The 17,905-nt window shown below is 36.0% G+C and overlaps 1 protein-coding gene across 1 annotated transcript in view; it reads right to left on the minus strand.

Annotated features, from left to right (window-relative positions):
* LOC124135380 (egg-lysin-like) overlaps positions 1-17,905 on the minus strand; it is a 60,819-nt gene that overhangs the window by 13,519 nt on the left and 29,395 nt on the right. The gene's annotated exons all lie outside the window — the stretch shown is intronic.

Genomic DNA, 17,905 nt, shown 5'->3' on the forward strand with positions numbered 1-17,905 from the left:
CATGTTCAGTCTGCTAGTTGTTATAATGACATGGCAGATTTCTGCCAGTCCCTATGACCTTAACTGTTGAGCAGTTTGGCAAGGACTACAGGACTATGGCCAATTTCTAACGCTGATGTGTTTATGAATCACTTTCATATGATGATACCAGGTGTTTGCGAAAAGGTGAGAGTTTCCTCACATCTTATCTGGAATAAATTCCTTTTACTGTTCGTTGCAATTTTGTTGTGTTCAGGTGCATGTGGTAAGAGTGCTTGCATCACTGTCAGACTGATAAGAATAGATGAAAACGGAAAAAAACCTAATCAATATTAATCATACCAGTTGTTTCAGTCGAACTAAATAAATATTATTCCTTTTTTTTTGCAAAACGTTTCTACAGTGAAACAGAATATAAAAAAATGATGAAAGGAACAACGTTTTTAATGATGATCATGATAAGTGAGTAGAGTTAGGTTGGATACTCATTTTCACTGATTTTCAGCAGTATTTCAGTTATCTCACGGAAACCAGATGTGTAACAGGAAACACCTGGTACGATGTGAAACCAGAGCTCTCCCTGATACTGACGAACCAGAGGTGGTTTTCAGCATTGCTCTGTACCCATAGTCACTGCATGAGGACCTGCTCTCTTCTGCTGGTAGGATGCAGGGCTTCCCGGGATCTTGTTACAGAGATAACAAGTAACGTGGCTATATCCCCCGCCCCTGTTTTCAGAATTTATGACATAATTAAATCTAAACAAACCCTAACCTTTTTTAACCGAAGTGGAACTTGTCATGGAAATTTTTAAAAAAAGAAGAGAGTTTGGAACCTAAATCCATCTTGCTCCCATGGAAACGTAATTTCTAAAATTTCTAAATAGCAAAAGGCACCAGTTCAGCATGTACCTGACAGACCTGCAAAGTTTGATGAAAAAATATTGAACGGTTTATGAGTTATGCTCCGGAAACGAACCCTACCCTCAAATAACCTAAGTCCATCTTGTTGCCATGGAAACGTTAAAAATAAAAAAATTCTAAACAGCAAAAGGCACCAGTTCAGCATGTACCTGACAGACCTGCAAAGTTTGATGAAAAAATATTGAACGGTTTATGAGCTCAGGAAACGAACCCTACCCTCACAGAACCTAAGTCCATCTTGTTGCCATAGAAACGTAAAAAATAAAACATTTTAAAAATTTCTAAATAGCAAAAGACACCAGTTCAGCATGTACCTGACAGACCTGCAAAGTTTGATGAAAAAATATTGAACGGTTTATGAGTTATGCTCCGGAAACGAACTCTACCCTCACATAACCTAAGTCCTTCTTGTTGCCATGGAAACGTAAAAAAAAAAAAATTCTAGCAAAAGGCAACAGTTATGCTCCGGAAACGAAACGTGACGGACGGACGGAGCCCGTTTCTATATCCCCGCCAACTTTGTTTCTAAACAGTTTTAAGGAAGAGAATTTATGGATGTCGACTTCTTTATTATGAGGAACACAACGTTTCGGAGAATATGCTTACTCCTTCATCAGGTTATGGAATGCCATGAGGCAGAGAGCATATATATATGTACATGTAAGGACAACAAAATTAATAAGATAACAAGGGATGGAAAATAACAAGGGAAGCAACATGATTGGCGCTGATGGGTGATTAGCAATAGACAATAGAGGCCAACGCCTAACAGTAATTACCGCTGATGGTATGGAAGCCAGTATTTAAGTTGTCATAGATAATAAGAGGCAATGGAAAATGGGCAAACGGGAGGCCCCTCAGCCCCAGCATTTGTACAATTTTGAATCCTCACCACCGGAGAATGCTTCCAACCAAATATGGTTGATATCTATCTCTTAGTTCCAGAAAAGAAGTCGTTTAAAGCAATATAGCCAAATTACCCCTATTTGGCCCCGACCCTCAGTCCCTTGGGGGTCAACACCACCATTTGTACAATGTTTAATCCCCACCGCCTAGGGATAATTCCAGTCAAATTTCGTTCATTTCCAACCAGGGGTTTAGAAGAGGAAGTCGTTTGAAAAATGTGTTGACGTACGGACGATGGACGCCACGGTAATAATACCGTATTTGACGTAATAAGCGCCCAGGGCGCTCTCAAAATTAGGAAGAGGGGGCTCTGATTAGAATATTATTTTGGTGAAAAAAAAAAACAGAGTTGAAAGATAAATTTCGTGGTTTATGCTGACCGCCTGAAATGTTTATGTACCACAGATATATATTTTCCAGAAATAAGTTCCCCATAATTAAGGGTGCATATAACACACGAGTGTGTATTATACGCGAATAAATAAGTCTTGTGTACATTGATCAATTGGAAGGGGTGCTAATTGGGATTGTTCACTAGCCAATATATTAGCAAATATCGCCATGGGCGCTTATTACGTCGAATACGGTAGTGTTAGTTCAGCTGCTCCCTTAGACACCATGTCGCAGTTGAACATAGATACCCCGCTCACACACTTGGGACACATACTGACTGACACATACTTCTTTATCCCTTTCAATGCCAGCACCAAGGAGAGAAACAATACATGCATGTACATTAATGTACTAACCATTACATTTCAATCAAATCTTCTGGTATGTACGGAAGCCTTTTAGGGCCATTTGTTTTAATTAAAAAATTATATCAAGATGCTGACTTGAAATTTCAAGATACTAACTTTAAATTTCAAGACACTAACTTCAAATTTCAATGATACTTAGTTTAAATTTTAAGATAAATAATAAGTTTAAATTTCAAGATAATCATCTTGAAATTTTAAGATAATAACATAAAATTTCAAGTTATTATCTTGAAATTTCAACTTATTATTTTGAAATTTCAACTTATTATCTTGAAATTTCAACTAAGTATCTTGAAATTTCAAGAACAACAAAACAAATGGCCCTAAAAGGCTTCCGTAGGTATGCCACAGCTGGGGACTGAATTCTACAACTGTCCAGAGCTACACGATAACAGCAGGTGATAGAAAAGCCAAACAGCTGTAAGGTTTTAGGCAGGTATTGAAACTTTTAATGTCAAAAGACCCTTCTTCATCTTTCATAACAGTGTTTATTTCACAAACATGAAATCTGAATGGAAAGGGAAAGGACAGAAGTCTGTTTACATCATTATGTGAAACGATTACCTAATCCTGTCCAGTATAAATAATTCAAATTCAGATTTGTAAAACTTACATAATAATGATGTTATAATTGAATTAAACTTTTAAGGCTTCATAAGGTAGTATGTCCCTTATTTTCAAAATGATCTCATTTTAATGGGCCCAGAGAGCCCTACATTTTGTTGAGCTAGTGGAATGAACACTTTCTCTAGTTACGAGTCCATATACCTGTAGTTTTAAAGAAATAAAATTGACCACCTACAACACCCACTTTTATTCTGTTGCAGTTACGTTTTAGATATCATCTAATTGGGTTGATGTGCGAAGCCGTTTATGTCAATTACACAGGATACAACTGATTTGTCCTTGTATTTGGTAGTACTGTGTATGGTTTAGTTTCAAATGAATTTCTCCTGCCCGAAGTGAAGAACAAAACTGAGGATCTCCTGCAGCTTCATGTATAGTGGAAAGTCGCCACTTGTAAGGACTCTTAATTTCCAGTTTTATTTCCAATTTGAACAACATCATCGGGACTGGACCCGATGGAGGATACTCCTTCAGCACATAGAGACCACATGTAACTACTTTTATCTTTTTTTCAGCAGATTTGCATATTTTACCCTTGCAGTGGGTTCATGATTACGTCCCTATTCTAGACCATCATTATCGAAGGAGGGAGTGAGTTGGATTTAACGCCACTTTTAACAGTATTCCAGTTATATCACGGCGTGTCAGCTTAATGTGGGGGGAAAGCCCGAAGTGATGCAGGTCTCAGACGATTACCACTTCGGTGGAACCCACGAGCAAGGGCACGGTGCTGACAAACCTAGAAACATAATCGAGGCGAACCAGGATTCGAACCCCGATCATAGGTTTCTGGCGTGCCCAAGGGACGCAACTCTGCACATCGAATCGCGGCGCCTCAGACGACTGATATATAACAAAAAATGGTATTAACTGCATTATCAGGGTTGGTTATCAGATGGTTTCAGTTTACAAGCAAGTCTAAAATTTGAAGAGGTTAATCGGCCTTCCCTTGCTGAGCTCCAAAATTCATGGTTTGCTTGACCACGTGTTCTTCTCTATAGTTAAACTGGCTTCTTCTGAGAGGCACAAATCACTGAAATACTGTGACAAATGTCTCGCACACTCCTCACTTTTTAAATCGGAGAGACGAAAACGACTTGAGTGAAGGAAAGGTACTGTTACATCTGTTCCTTCAGCCATACTGACAACAGTCTCTTGAGGCAGTAACAACCAGGCATGTTGAGCACTTTCAGGAAGTTTTGCAGCAAATCTATCCACATTTATTAGGTTGACAGTTGATTTACAACTTGCATAAGCAGCATCGTGCTTTGAAATTGTTGCTATCTTTATATGTTTTGTCTACTTGTGTTTTGTGAATGTCATATCTCGTGATTTAACCGGGCTCGTGCGTTTTCTGGACTGGTTCCACTTACAGCGCTCACTTACTGTAGACACACTGTATTTATCAAATTCATTATGTAAGGGAGGTAATCGCATAGCAGTCAAAACATGATGCAAGATGAAAATCAGGGAAAGAATTGTAGCCATTATTATTCATTTTGTTTTCAACATCCCTCTGTTGATGAATATTTTGTGAAAATTATTTTATTGCAAATTTAATTTAAGATTTTAATATGGACATGATAATTTGTTGCCGCCGTATTGATGACTGGTGACGTTTTCTTGTGGGGTATTATATTCATCATGTACATGGTATTATAATGAGATGGAGACAGGTCCTGTCTAGGTGTCTAGGTTCCTTGAAGTAGATGCATGTAGTCCCTCAAGTTTCTTTTCTGAGATGTGAACTAAAGCATAAGGGACAGCAGCAACAGGAGTCACCTTCACTGAAACAAATACATTGTTCACTGATTGTTAAATTAAAAAATGTTCCATATCCAAAAGTTTAAGTAGCATAACACAATAATGTAGGATCAATAAAATGTTGCTATATATTACAACCTCATGCCATGTACATGTATATGGGTTTACAGTGGGCCTACTGCACAGTGAAAATGCAATATTGTTATTTGGTTGTGTTTTTCTTTTTCAAAATTCATTCAATTGCAGAACAATCATACACACTCTAGTTTAGGTACTTTTCAGCAAATGCAAATGACACCTTTGAGCTACCATTTAATGGTAATGTAGTAGATCTACTTACCCTGTAGTACAGTTGCACCCAGCAGCATGTACTCGGCCAGTAACCTTTGACAGGACACCCACACACCATAATCCGTGTTTTTTTTTCATGTTCCGCGTTGGCATTGAAGAAATCACCTTGACATAACAACGCGAAAAGACCTTGGATATATGGTGATATTGGATTGTATGGACGTGTCTATCTTCATAGAAAACTTTAGCTTTCAACTGACGCTTAGCGTTGTTTGGGTCTGTGTCGAGTGTTCACTGTTTGCTCAAAACCCAATGCTTATACAAATCACTTGAACTGTATCATGGCACAAGTTCAACATTGCTATCCCAGCCATGTTTCAGGAGTAATGGGTCTGGTAAAAGCTCGCCGAGAGGTGACAGAAATCTTCTTTGTCTCACATTGACCACGTCGATTGCACATGCATCTTCGATAGATCGTTTGCCAATATCACTTACACCTCTGGCGCGCAAAATTAAGTCCGACTTCTTCCCTGAAACGTATTCTCCATGATTCCGTAAGTAGGTCTTGACTTCATGCACATTTAACTTACACCGAAGGGGTGATAAGAACTTATTGGACAGGACTTAATCAATCTCATTAAAATCAGATGTTAGTTCTCGCTACCGCTAAACAAAGATCTGAGGACATCCCATAACGGGTCACGTCAGACCGACCTTTCGCGAACTTTGACCGACCAATGGAATGACCAATCAGAAGGCAGCTATCTCGTGCTTTACGGCACTAATTTCAAATTGGCGACTACGCTTCGAAACATATTTTGACAAATTCTCGATTACAAATTTGAATCCTGAACAAAAGAACATTCTGGAATGGCTAATAGATGGTCTAGATTGTATGGATACAGTCGTTAAACCCGTATCTATCGTTCGGAGTTAAAGTTTTCGAGGCTGTGTCATCAGAAATCACATTCCGACTCACTCTCCTACCCAGAGTTGAGAGTTCCATGCGGCCGGCAGCCAGCCAGCATAGTACCTCTGCCACAGGCCAGCGCCATGTGACGATTCGTCACATCTTTCACAGTCCATTCAAGATATTGCATATGCTTTTCATCCGTTTCATGTTTGACAAGTCTACACATTTTCATAAACAAATGTCAAAGAATGGTTACGGTTCATTAAGAAAGTATGCAAATACGTGAACATCTACTTGGTTTTGCGTAGTTATCCTATGTTTACATTGGTTGTACGGCTCCACGTGCTGTCAACGAAGCCCAACGGAGGGCTAGCGATACGGTCACTTTGATGTATAAATATATATATTGTCATGCAACTCACTCTTGCAGTTGTAGTAGCATATCTATATAATTATGCAAAACAACATGTAAAGCGCCCCCAACTACTTGCATTAGCCCGATTTATACTGATTTCTGAAAAAAGCGCGTTTGTTTACAAACAAGAGAAAAGTCCGGTCACGTGATATACAAATTAACCTGTGGCAGTGGTGTTATGCTGAGTCACCACTGCGCCGGATCCGGAGTGTGATTCCGACTGTCACTTTCATAATCTGGTAAAAACAAAAACAAAATGCGTAAAACAAAAAAGTATGACATACGATTTTGGAACAGCATTACTTACGTATCCATTGTTAGATCAGATATCGGTTCTTGATACATCAACAGGCTTGGGCCCTCGATTTTGACACTACAGTAGTAACATTCTGTCAGATTCCTTCGCCTAATGGCGGTTCACGAAATTGTGTTCAACATTCTTTTTACGTGATTCTTCTACAGTTTACAGCATCGCGGGCCGGGTTAATATGATATTAATACTCGTGAATCTCGTGAATAGTATAAGTTCATACAATGTTGGCTGTATTGTCTGGTCCCGACTCGACTATTTACAGACCGCCGTCATATAGGTGTGCGGCGTTAAACAACAAACCAAACCAAACCTAAATCAGATATTGTAGAAATGAAAGACACATTCTTTCGAAAAAATGTCTAAATACAGAAAAGGGGTATTCCCTGTCAACAAAAAACAGACGACTTTTCGAACGTATGAAAGGGAGTAGGCTAAGTAAAATTCCATAAATACACACTTATTTTAGCACATATTGTCAGCTTTTATAAAATATTTTACTATGAAAGCACTTACTTGGAAGAATTTCCGCTGATATGCCGATGAAACTTGCTGAATCTTGCATAATTCGAGAAGTTGCCTGACTCGGTTCGGATGGTGGGGGCCCCCCCTCCGGTCTTTCTCTGTTGCAGCCTGTAGTCCGTGAAGGTTTTCTTGGCCTTTCTTGTCATGTTGCTCCATTTCTCCTTCACCTCGTCCACAGATCGAAGCGCTACGCCCTTCATGTTCACTGCCTTGGTGATAGCCATCCAAATAGCAGACTTCTTATACTCCTTATTGGTAACTTCAATGATCAGTTTTTCATGAAGTACTTGTGACTTGTACTTCATCAATGACTGGATGATATTTTCTTCATCCACAGAAAAATTCCTGTTTCTTTTTTTTCTTAGTTTCTTTGGAGTTTCCTCAGTCATCGACGCTGTTTCGGCCATTATTCGATACGACACAGTGACGCCAGGAATTCTGGGATAATATTTCACCTAATCGGTGCTTTAACCAAGATGTTAAAATTTAACCAAGTGGTTAGCTAACCTAATTATTATCTATTGAAATTTCAACAGTAATTTAACGGCTTGTTAACTAATAGAACGTATGGTTAAATATTTAATGGTTGGTAAGGAGTTAACGTGACGTTAAAAAAAACGGGTTCCGAACAACCGGGCCCTGATTGATGCGCCCCTCGTGTTTTATTCTCCCTGCAGTGTTTTATTGTGCGATAAACAACTCCTACTCGTCGTTAATTTCTTAGATAGTATATAGTGTCCGTCGGCAAATTAGTCTCTTTGCAATATTTACAAATTTGTTTGTGACAGACCAATATAGATCATTCTTCAATAAAATGTCTACTTTCGATTAAATAATTAAATGTCTACTTTCGATATGTTGCATTGAAAATTAAAATTTTGACAAGTGGACATGTTACTATAGAGACGGCTGAATTTGATCAGGTCAATCATATTTTTTCAATATATCATGTCCAAAGCACACAGGAACCTGAAGATCCGGGGTAGAATAGGTCTTCAGCAACTATGACTATTGACTTTGTCAGACATTACTCTTGGGTATAAACGTAATGTATATCATAGTCTCGGCATATTGACTGACATATTATGACATAAGCCACATTTCCAAACCTATCTTTTTACAACGATGGTTAACGTTGCTTTGTTAGCAAATTAATATGGGGATTTGTGTGGATGAATTATAAATTTAAAAAATGGAACAGTTGTAAGTAAAACATATTTAAAACGGAATTTATTCCCATAATTATATATTTGGTGATTATCTGGTTTTTCTAAGTTACCCCAACACACACACCTCTGTGTTTTGCCAGATCCCTGTCAAATATAATAAATTAACAAGAGAAATGAACCAAAAAAATACATATTGCTAAAAAAGATCAAATTCTGTCAATGCTTCAATAAACTTTGATACAAGTATATGGTGGTTGGTATACCACAAATCATACACGCAACAATATATATGATATTTGTACAAGAAAACTCTCGCTCTGACATTTAAAAGGAAGCTTTCGTATGAAGATCAGCATTAAATACTTATATCAATTGTTAATGGAAACTTAATATAATAAATTAGTACCTCTTATTAATACATTTGAAACCTCGCGCTAAAGTGCTTGGTTCCAAATTTAAATAAGAGGTATCTACTCAACAGTGGGACTACATCAAATTTCAAAACTCAGTAGGTTTATCTCCTAAATGACGAGACCTTTGATCGAACAGCAGGCGTTCAGCATATAAGATACGTGTTTAAGTCGGATGTTACGTGATGTATATACTGGGTCGGTTTGACAATACTGCTTGTTTTTTTGTGTTTATGTAAAATGTCAAGTTTATAGAGAAAAGACCAACATTATACCTGAAAACACTGAAAGCAATTCTTTTATCAGAAGCAGCGCATACACGAGCGAGTTAGAATGACAATGTAAGCTTGTTGACGTTGTTTTGTTATATAAATATCCAATATATTTCACGAAAAAAATAGGGCTCAAATACAAATTCCATATCAAGCTATTTGTATTTAGATGATGAAGTTATGTTTTTACCTATCTAGATCCATATTTTTTCTTCAAAATTTGAAAGTGACACTAATTTTCCTTCACAAAGGGAGATAACTTAGGAATTGCCACGCCCCACGTTAACGTGAACATGCATATAATGAAGTCCTTTTCTGTCCTCTTAAATTTAGTAGAGCTAACAAACTGATTTGTCTGATTAGATTTATATCTGGCTGAGGAGCGAAATTACTACATTATAATTGTCTGAAATCTATTCCCGAACGTAGTTCGATGACGTCTTGCATGTCTGACAGCATTGCTGAGGACATTTACTGGTATTTGTCCGCTTGCCCTTTCCTTTACAATGATTTTATTGTCTGAATGGTCTCAAGTATCTACATTTTTAAAATATAAAACAAATAGCTATTCTCGAAAATACAATACAAAAAGTGTCCTTAACTTTTGCATTCAAAATCTTAAGAAATTGCTATATTTATTGAAATACATCTATACCGTTAATCACCTGTTTTAAAAGAATGCAATGATGAGGATAACCTATGTGTTGTTTTGAAAACGAAAACGAAACAAAATACAACTACTTTTGCTAGAAAGATATTAACTATACTCTTTATACGAATATACTATACAAATATATAGAGGTTATCACGCGAGTGTGTTTGGGGATGGTAAATATCCTGTATTAGGAATAAACATTGTATTTAGCGAGCCTTATCAATTAGGTCACGGTTATTACTATATCCTGCAGACACCTTCCGTTTTTATCCTTCCTAAATTTTCAACATGGACTCTGATAGAAATATATTGTAAGCTATCGACTCCATAGTTATGTGGATAGCTGTCGCAGTTAAGAACATTTCTGACGTAAAATCTTTGATGCGTTCTTCGTGTTTTCGACGTCTCAATTTGAATCACACAGTTTAACAAAATCAAATGTTTGAACCTAAAGCAGATTATTTGTTTGAAAATTATGTATAGCAAAGTATGCCGCCATCTTGAGATGAAGATAAAATAAACTTACGACAGGTATGGGGCTATCTTAGATTTACGACAATCTGTTCATGTATACTAACATGACAACATTACCGGTGACCTCCCTCCTTAACATAGCGAGTTCACTGATACCAGTTCGCGGAATGTTCAGAGTAGGGTTTCCCGTGATGCTGGGATCCCATATATATGGGGCATTATCAAAATTTGCTCCTGTTGAATAAGCAAAAATAAAAATAGAAAATTCAAACGTTAAGTGATTTAACAAGAAACATCTTAACTATAATAGTTGGGTAAGTTACGCCAACACAATGAAACAATTTTTTTAAATATTTCAAATATACTGAAGAATCAGTGGAAATCTATTGTCCCTGGTGCAACCATTATAGTTACCGAAATAAAAAATAAATACAAGTTTTCTTTCGGTGTATTATTGTAAAACTAATATTTTACCTCTGCCTAGGAAAGAAGAAGAATCTCACTTTAATATCACCATGTTTTAAAACCTGGAGTATCACTCTTTGTGAGAAATAAAAAGAAAAATTGATAATTTACTCTTCTCTGTGTCCCACACGTTACCAAAATCACTATAATTTCAATATTGTGTTTTTATTGAACAATCATGCTATGCAGTGTGTTTACCTGAATCATTTTCAGAATTTCCTCTGGTAACACCAAAGACAAAATGGTTACACCAAAGACAAGGCGGTTACACCAAGGACATTTCCATTACTCATGATGATATTTCTTCCACGTCACAATTATTTATCAGTAGGAAATGATGCACTATAGTTGGTGTTGCATATTTGTAATGGCGTCAAACATTTTTGTTTCACAACGTTTTCTTTGAAGTTAATACTGCTGACGTGTAGTAACACCAAGGACATATTAAGTAACACCAGAGACATTTAGGGATTTCAAGGGACCTTAGTTCGCGTGTTTTCATAAATATAAGTGTTCATGTGAGTTAGAGTTGTTGTTGTTTGTTTGTTTGTTGTTTAACGCCGCACTCAGCAATATTGCAGCTTTATGACGGCGGTCTGTAAATAATTGAGTCTGGACCAAACAATCCAGTGATTGATATCATTTGCATCGAATCTGCAATTGGTATGCATCAACCAAGTCAGCGAGCCTGACCACCCGCTCCCGTTAGCCGCCTCTTACGACAAGCATAGTCGCATTTTACGGCAAGCATGGGTTGCTGAAGACCTATTCAAACACGGATGTAGGTTAGAGTTGTAATAACAATGGCACAGGACATGTTTTACCCATTAAACCTATCTTCACAGTTATTACTTGCTGACTTGTGATAACACCAAGGACCTATTAAAGCTATCAAAGCTAATATCGAACCCATTCGACAGAGTATGTCGCTCTCGTGCATCTGATGCCGAACTCATGTCGAACTCGCCATATCTATTTACCAAGAAGGTTTTGCGAACTATTTAAATTGCATATCACATGCATAAATGCTCAGCTGGCTCAGTATAAAAAAAACTTTCAGTAGTTTATTTACCTCAAAAAGAAAATATCGCAAGTTTCAGACAAACTTCTCGACTTTTGTCACGTTGAGCGGCATGCAGTCCGATATTTTCTTTATAATGTTATAATTTTTCACATACGATCAAATGCTTTTTGTTTTCTGACGAAAGGAAAACACTCAAGTTCCTAAATTTATGAAAACTAGCAAATTTCGATGAAAATTTTATAAACAAAAACAATCTGAATCGTAACATCATCGATTGGATGGAACTTGTACGATCATTGCAATGGGGGTAAACAAACAAGTCCACATGCATAGTTATCCCGTAAGACTATTACAATCATTTTGTCACATCTAACTTAATTTTCTAGAATTATTGACACGCATGCATACGAGTCTTTTCCAAATTTTGTAAGATTTTTTTGTTATATGTTAGTATCTCAATAATTATGTTATTCTAAAAATGTGTTTTAATCTTTAGTTGTATCTTATATATGTCTGCACATACTACCATATAGAAAATAGCTATATATTATAGTTAAGCGCAAAAAATTGACTTTGTAAGGACAAATTTGGCCCAACTTCATGATATTCAATTTTAATCCAAAATTAGTTTTTGTCAGACACTTTTGCATATATCTATACAGATGATCTTAGATAAAATATAACAAATTATTTAAATATTTTTGAATGAAAATTATTTGATTTATTTCCCTTTTTATGCTTATCAAAAGTTTACATGTCACTTTTGTTATCAGAACTAAATAGTTCGAATAAATGGCGTCTCCCTAGCTGACTGCTTAAAATACTTCCTGTTAAACTACTTCCTGTTCCAAAGCCTTGCTTTTTGGATGTCAACATTTGTTTTGAAAATGTTTTCATCGTAAAACCGACATGTTAACCAGTGAGACAGTTTTATTTTCATTCAAATTAAAGCTTATTCAGTTGATATGATGGGTTTGTGTTTGACAACAAACAAGACAACTAAACTAAATCTGTATGATTATATATATATTTGTTCATGTTTATTGCAAAAAAATGAGCAGAACATTATGATAGTTCTAATAAACCTAATTGTAGGTGGCCCTTGGGTGAAATCAGTCCCCACTGGTAAAATCAAATTGATAGAAGGTAAATTAATAAATTTTTGTCACTGAACAAAAGGCCAGTCAATTGGTAAACCGTAAGTTAATTGTAGTGATAGTGATAAAGTGATAACAAGAAAAGATTTTTCATTTCTGGAATTCCTTTTCACATTTTAAAACAAGTAGCGTATTCGACGTAATAAGCGCCCAGGGCGCTCTCAAAATTAGAAATAGGGGGCTCTTATTAGAATATTATTTTGGTGGGAAAAAAACAGAGCAGAAAGATCGTAAATTTCGTGGTTTATGCTGACAGCTTGAAATGTTGACACACGATGATACGACAGATATATTTTTCCAGAATTTAATTGCCCATAATTAAGGGTGCATATAACACACAAGTGCGTATTATACACGAATAAATAAGTCTTGTGTACATTGATCAATCGGAAGGGGTGCTGATTAGGATTGTTCACTAGCCAATATATTAGCAAATATCGCCGTGGGCGCTTATTCGAGCGGGGCGCTTATTACGTCGAATATGATATTTATTTACGTAACCAAACTCACGTAGACAGCTCATGTTTTGTCCTGAAAGTGGGGAAAAAATTCTGAAAAGTGGCTACCTGATCAGAAATAAGGGTTTGTAAAGTTATAATTCTATCTTGTAACTTGTTAGATGATTAGTCGTTGGTCTATCAAAGAATTTATTTTTTGTAAAATATGATACTGAAAATTTCAAGCTCTTAACCTTAGATAATTTAAGGAATGCCATTTTTTTAAATTTGCAAATACAACTATGTTTCGGCAATTTTTGTTTCATGATAGCAAGGGCATTTTTATACACACCAACTGAGGAACGTGTGACACACAAGCTGATGAAGTTGGATACTGTGATTGCATACACAAGGGAACAGCAGGTTTGCAGCAGTACAAGTGTGCGAAAATAAACCACATAAGGTGACATAAAGTCGGGATGTGTGGCTGACAGGATAAATTGCATATGACATCTGTATATAGGGACATTTCTTTTCACTCCACCCAGAAGGCGGAGACACAGGATGATGACCTAAACTTACTGAATATTCAGAAACCCATCAAATGATCAAGGATGTCGGATCCAAAGCTGGTGATGATCTGCATTTATTTTGATTTTTTGTACATCACATTGACTGATCGACGAAGACCCGTAGACCACATTTCACAATCGTTCATGTTCCTTAAGGGGATATGCATGAGCGTCACTGTCACACACACCTGAGCACACTGCAACAAACCTGGAAAGTCCTGCCAGAATAATTACAAATTTCAAAGGTGAGAACCAAGAATAAAAAACATAAGGTATGATATTTCCATATGTCCATATTTCCTTTTCCAACAGAACAGAACTGCTAGAATTGTTAATGTAGGTGTATGTGCCTATTCCTTTTTCAAAAGATAACATTCTGTTATAAATATATGGCTAACTCACCAGCTAAGTGCCACCCTGGTTCTTGTGATTAAACAAACAAGTCTCACGTACAAGAAATTAATATATTGATTCATATTACAATTATATTTAAGAATTGTTTTGTTTGGAAACAGACCACTTCATACACAAGATAAATGTCCATATGAATTGTGTATACATACAATGTATGTTCATAAGGATCTTTATATTTATTTAGTTTTCATGGAATAATAACGTTAAATCATGACATCAAATATAGTTATTTCTTCACATAATTGATGTTCAGTTGAGCGATAATGATGGTTGAATAAAGTATGTTTAAACTAAAGATAATAATTGATCACTGATAATTGATAATAAGTTTGATCAGTTACTCTGTGCTGATGCATTGACCAATATCGTGTATCCATACACATAACCATTGTGGACAAAACAAATAACTACTATAAATATGAAAATATAACTTACTATTTTAAACGCTGTGAACAGTTGTAAATAATTAAACATAGACAAATCTATCACCAATACGCAATCATGGCCTTCTTTATATTTCTTGAATAAATTTTAAATGCTCCGTGAATTTTTTTCCAAAATCATGCTAGATCTAGAATCGATAAATGTATTATAAAAGGAAAAATTCTTTAACTATTCCACATTTACTTGGAAACTTAAACTGAAAATATGTATGTAGTGTTTTAATAATATATACATCACGCACTTGTGTATATCCAATCATATTGGGCATCTCATGAATGCTATTTTGAAACACGTTTTGTCACGCCTATTTTCGCGCACCTGTTGTGGAGGGTGATCATTGCTGATCGACGATATCTGTAGACGTATTGCGTGTGACACAATTATTACAGTGAAAACAAAATCATCATCGTGTACATCGCAGATTCCTTTATATTAAACGTAACATCGAATGGTGATCCTTATATATCAACAAAAGTTCAAATAAAAGAAGCCGAGAAACTTGCATGTGGCGTGTTGATTCAGCGTCTACCGTTTCCGTGTCATGGGAGCATGCAAGGTCAAACGGATGAAATAATACGTCAATTATATCGTCAAAGTCACATTGTTATTTCATATTAGAGATGATCACTGATACTATGCAGTGATTAGTGTATATTCTGTATGTGACAGGCGAAATATTTAAAAATTTGCTGTTATGTTTTGCTAAAGATTATCATCAGACTACCCCTGCCTGTGACATCACATCCGGTGACCTTTGCACTTACTGAAATATTGTTACCAGAATTAACGATCTTTATTTTCGTTTTTCTCTTCGTCATATTAAAAACGGAAAATGACCAAAAAAACATTCATCGATTCAGAAGATCGTCAACTTTCGCCAAGGTATATATGTGGAGGCAATGTAAACTTTGTTGATATAAGATTTTCATACGTCTGCCAGCATCATGACACCGGATTTGTATTTTCGTATAACGTCAATATTCAACCAAAACACTTGAAATTAGGATTGATGAATATTTATAAGTCATTAATGGATTCCTGCATTATTTTTAACATGACACCTTAGATTACCCCGAATGTTCACATTTCTGCACCTGACATGATGACCTCGAAAATTAAGGGGTTTTTTTCTGTTTAACGTTCGGATAATACATTTACTTAAAATGATTCATAACTTATCAGCACGTTGTTATTTGCAGATATAAAAATCGAATTTATACTCGGTTAAAATTAAGATATCGGATATATGATTATTGAACTGAATTTGCACAAATTTGACGATTTAAACAGGTTCCTTTACATGAAACAACCACCTTCAATAACGTTATTCAGGTAAGTTCAAGAAAACTTACAAATTTCATCTTCGCTTTGATCTTAACCTTGGTATGATTGAAAATTTCAGGATATTTTTAAATAGGAATGTGTAGTTTTCTATAAGGAATAAATGTGCAACATATTTCTTCAACTGGGCCTTGTATAAAGAAGCACCAACTGTTTGAAATCACCCACCCTCTTTACAGCGCCTTATGCTGAAATTAATCCAGCAGGCAGGGCTAAAAGTGTGAAAACAATTCAGTAGGCTAAAGGTTAGTAACACCAAAGACATTTAGCTTCATCTAACCCCAAGTTAGAATGTTTTTATAATAATACAAATGTAAGTGTTAATATGATTAAAGTGTTGTAGTTTCAATGTCACAAGACATGTTTAAACATTGCCCATTCTAAGTTGATAATTGCCAACTAGTGGCAACAGCAAGGATATTTTGGTATGATTCAGGTTACACCAAGGACAGTAACACCAAAGACATATTCATTCATCATGAAATAAAAAATACAACTGACTGCTCCCTGTGCAGTAGCAGACAACATTCCTTACCAGTGCATGTAATTCTTCTTTTATGCAGGTAAGGATGTCTTTATAACAAGGTTACCCCTAGGACATTGAACTATCATATGGTGATGCTTGGTGCTAGTTTAGTAACTTTTTCTTCAGTTGACTAAAAAACAATTTTCTCCATGGAAGACAGGAATTGAATTAAGAGAGCATTCACTTACCTCCTTTCTACATAAAGATGGATATTTCTTACACCTAATAAAACACATGGTTACACCAAGGACAGGAACCTTTTAGACAGGCATGTTTTGCTTATATTTCATTATTTAAAGATAGAAACAGAGGAAACCTGTTTCTTTTAAAGATTATAATCCCATAAGTAAAATAACAACTTAAAAACTAATGTATATGAAATCTAAAATATTTTCACTGAAAAGTGCATTCGGTGTCTATTGACTGATATTTCAATAATTTCAGACTACACCACTCCACCACAAAATAAAGCACTGACAAGGCAAATTTTCGGTGGTATATGTTAATTTGGTTCCCCACTGCAATATTAGGGATGACAGTTAAGGGCTCTCTGATAGAGATTACTGACATAAAAAGTGTACATATTTTAGTAATGACCCATATACATAAATGAGTCACAAAAGTTAAGTAATGTGAATCAATCTGAAATCTAACAAGTTCTATTTGGTTTTTTTGTTTCCATTCTAGCTTTGATACTGCGTGGAAAGGTAGACCAATACCGTCGTCAGTGTGCCTGATTTTGCCATGGCGACACGTTGAACGATTTCTGTTGATTCTTCGAAAGTTTCCGAATAATTCCTCAATTCTTGGAACGATTATCGACATATGCATATTAGCAATAATCTGAGCTTATGTCTCGGAATAGTAGAACATGTTAACATGTAATACCAGAATTTGCTTTTACATTTACATTTTCAGACGAGAAGGCCCACTGGTAGGTTTCAGAGCACAGGGCTTGGTTTTCCACGAACGTTTCGAGTGATTTCATTCGACCATTTGTATTGTTTGTTGTTTTACGCCGCACTCAGCAATATTCCAGCTACCGTATATATGACGGCGGTCTGTAAATAATCGAGTCATGACCAGACAATCCAGTGATTGACATCATGAGCTTCGATGAAATGCATCAAC

Source organism: Haliotis rufescens, unplaced genomic scaffold, assembly GCF_023055435.1.
Source record: "Haliotis rufescens isolate VD_foot unplaced genomic scaffold, xgHalRufe1.0.p SCAF_6, whole genome shotgun sequence".
Taxonomy (NCBI): Eukaryota; Metazoa; Mollusca; class Gastropoda; order Lepetellida; family Haliotidae; genus Haliotis; species Haliotis rufescens.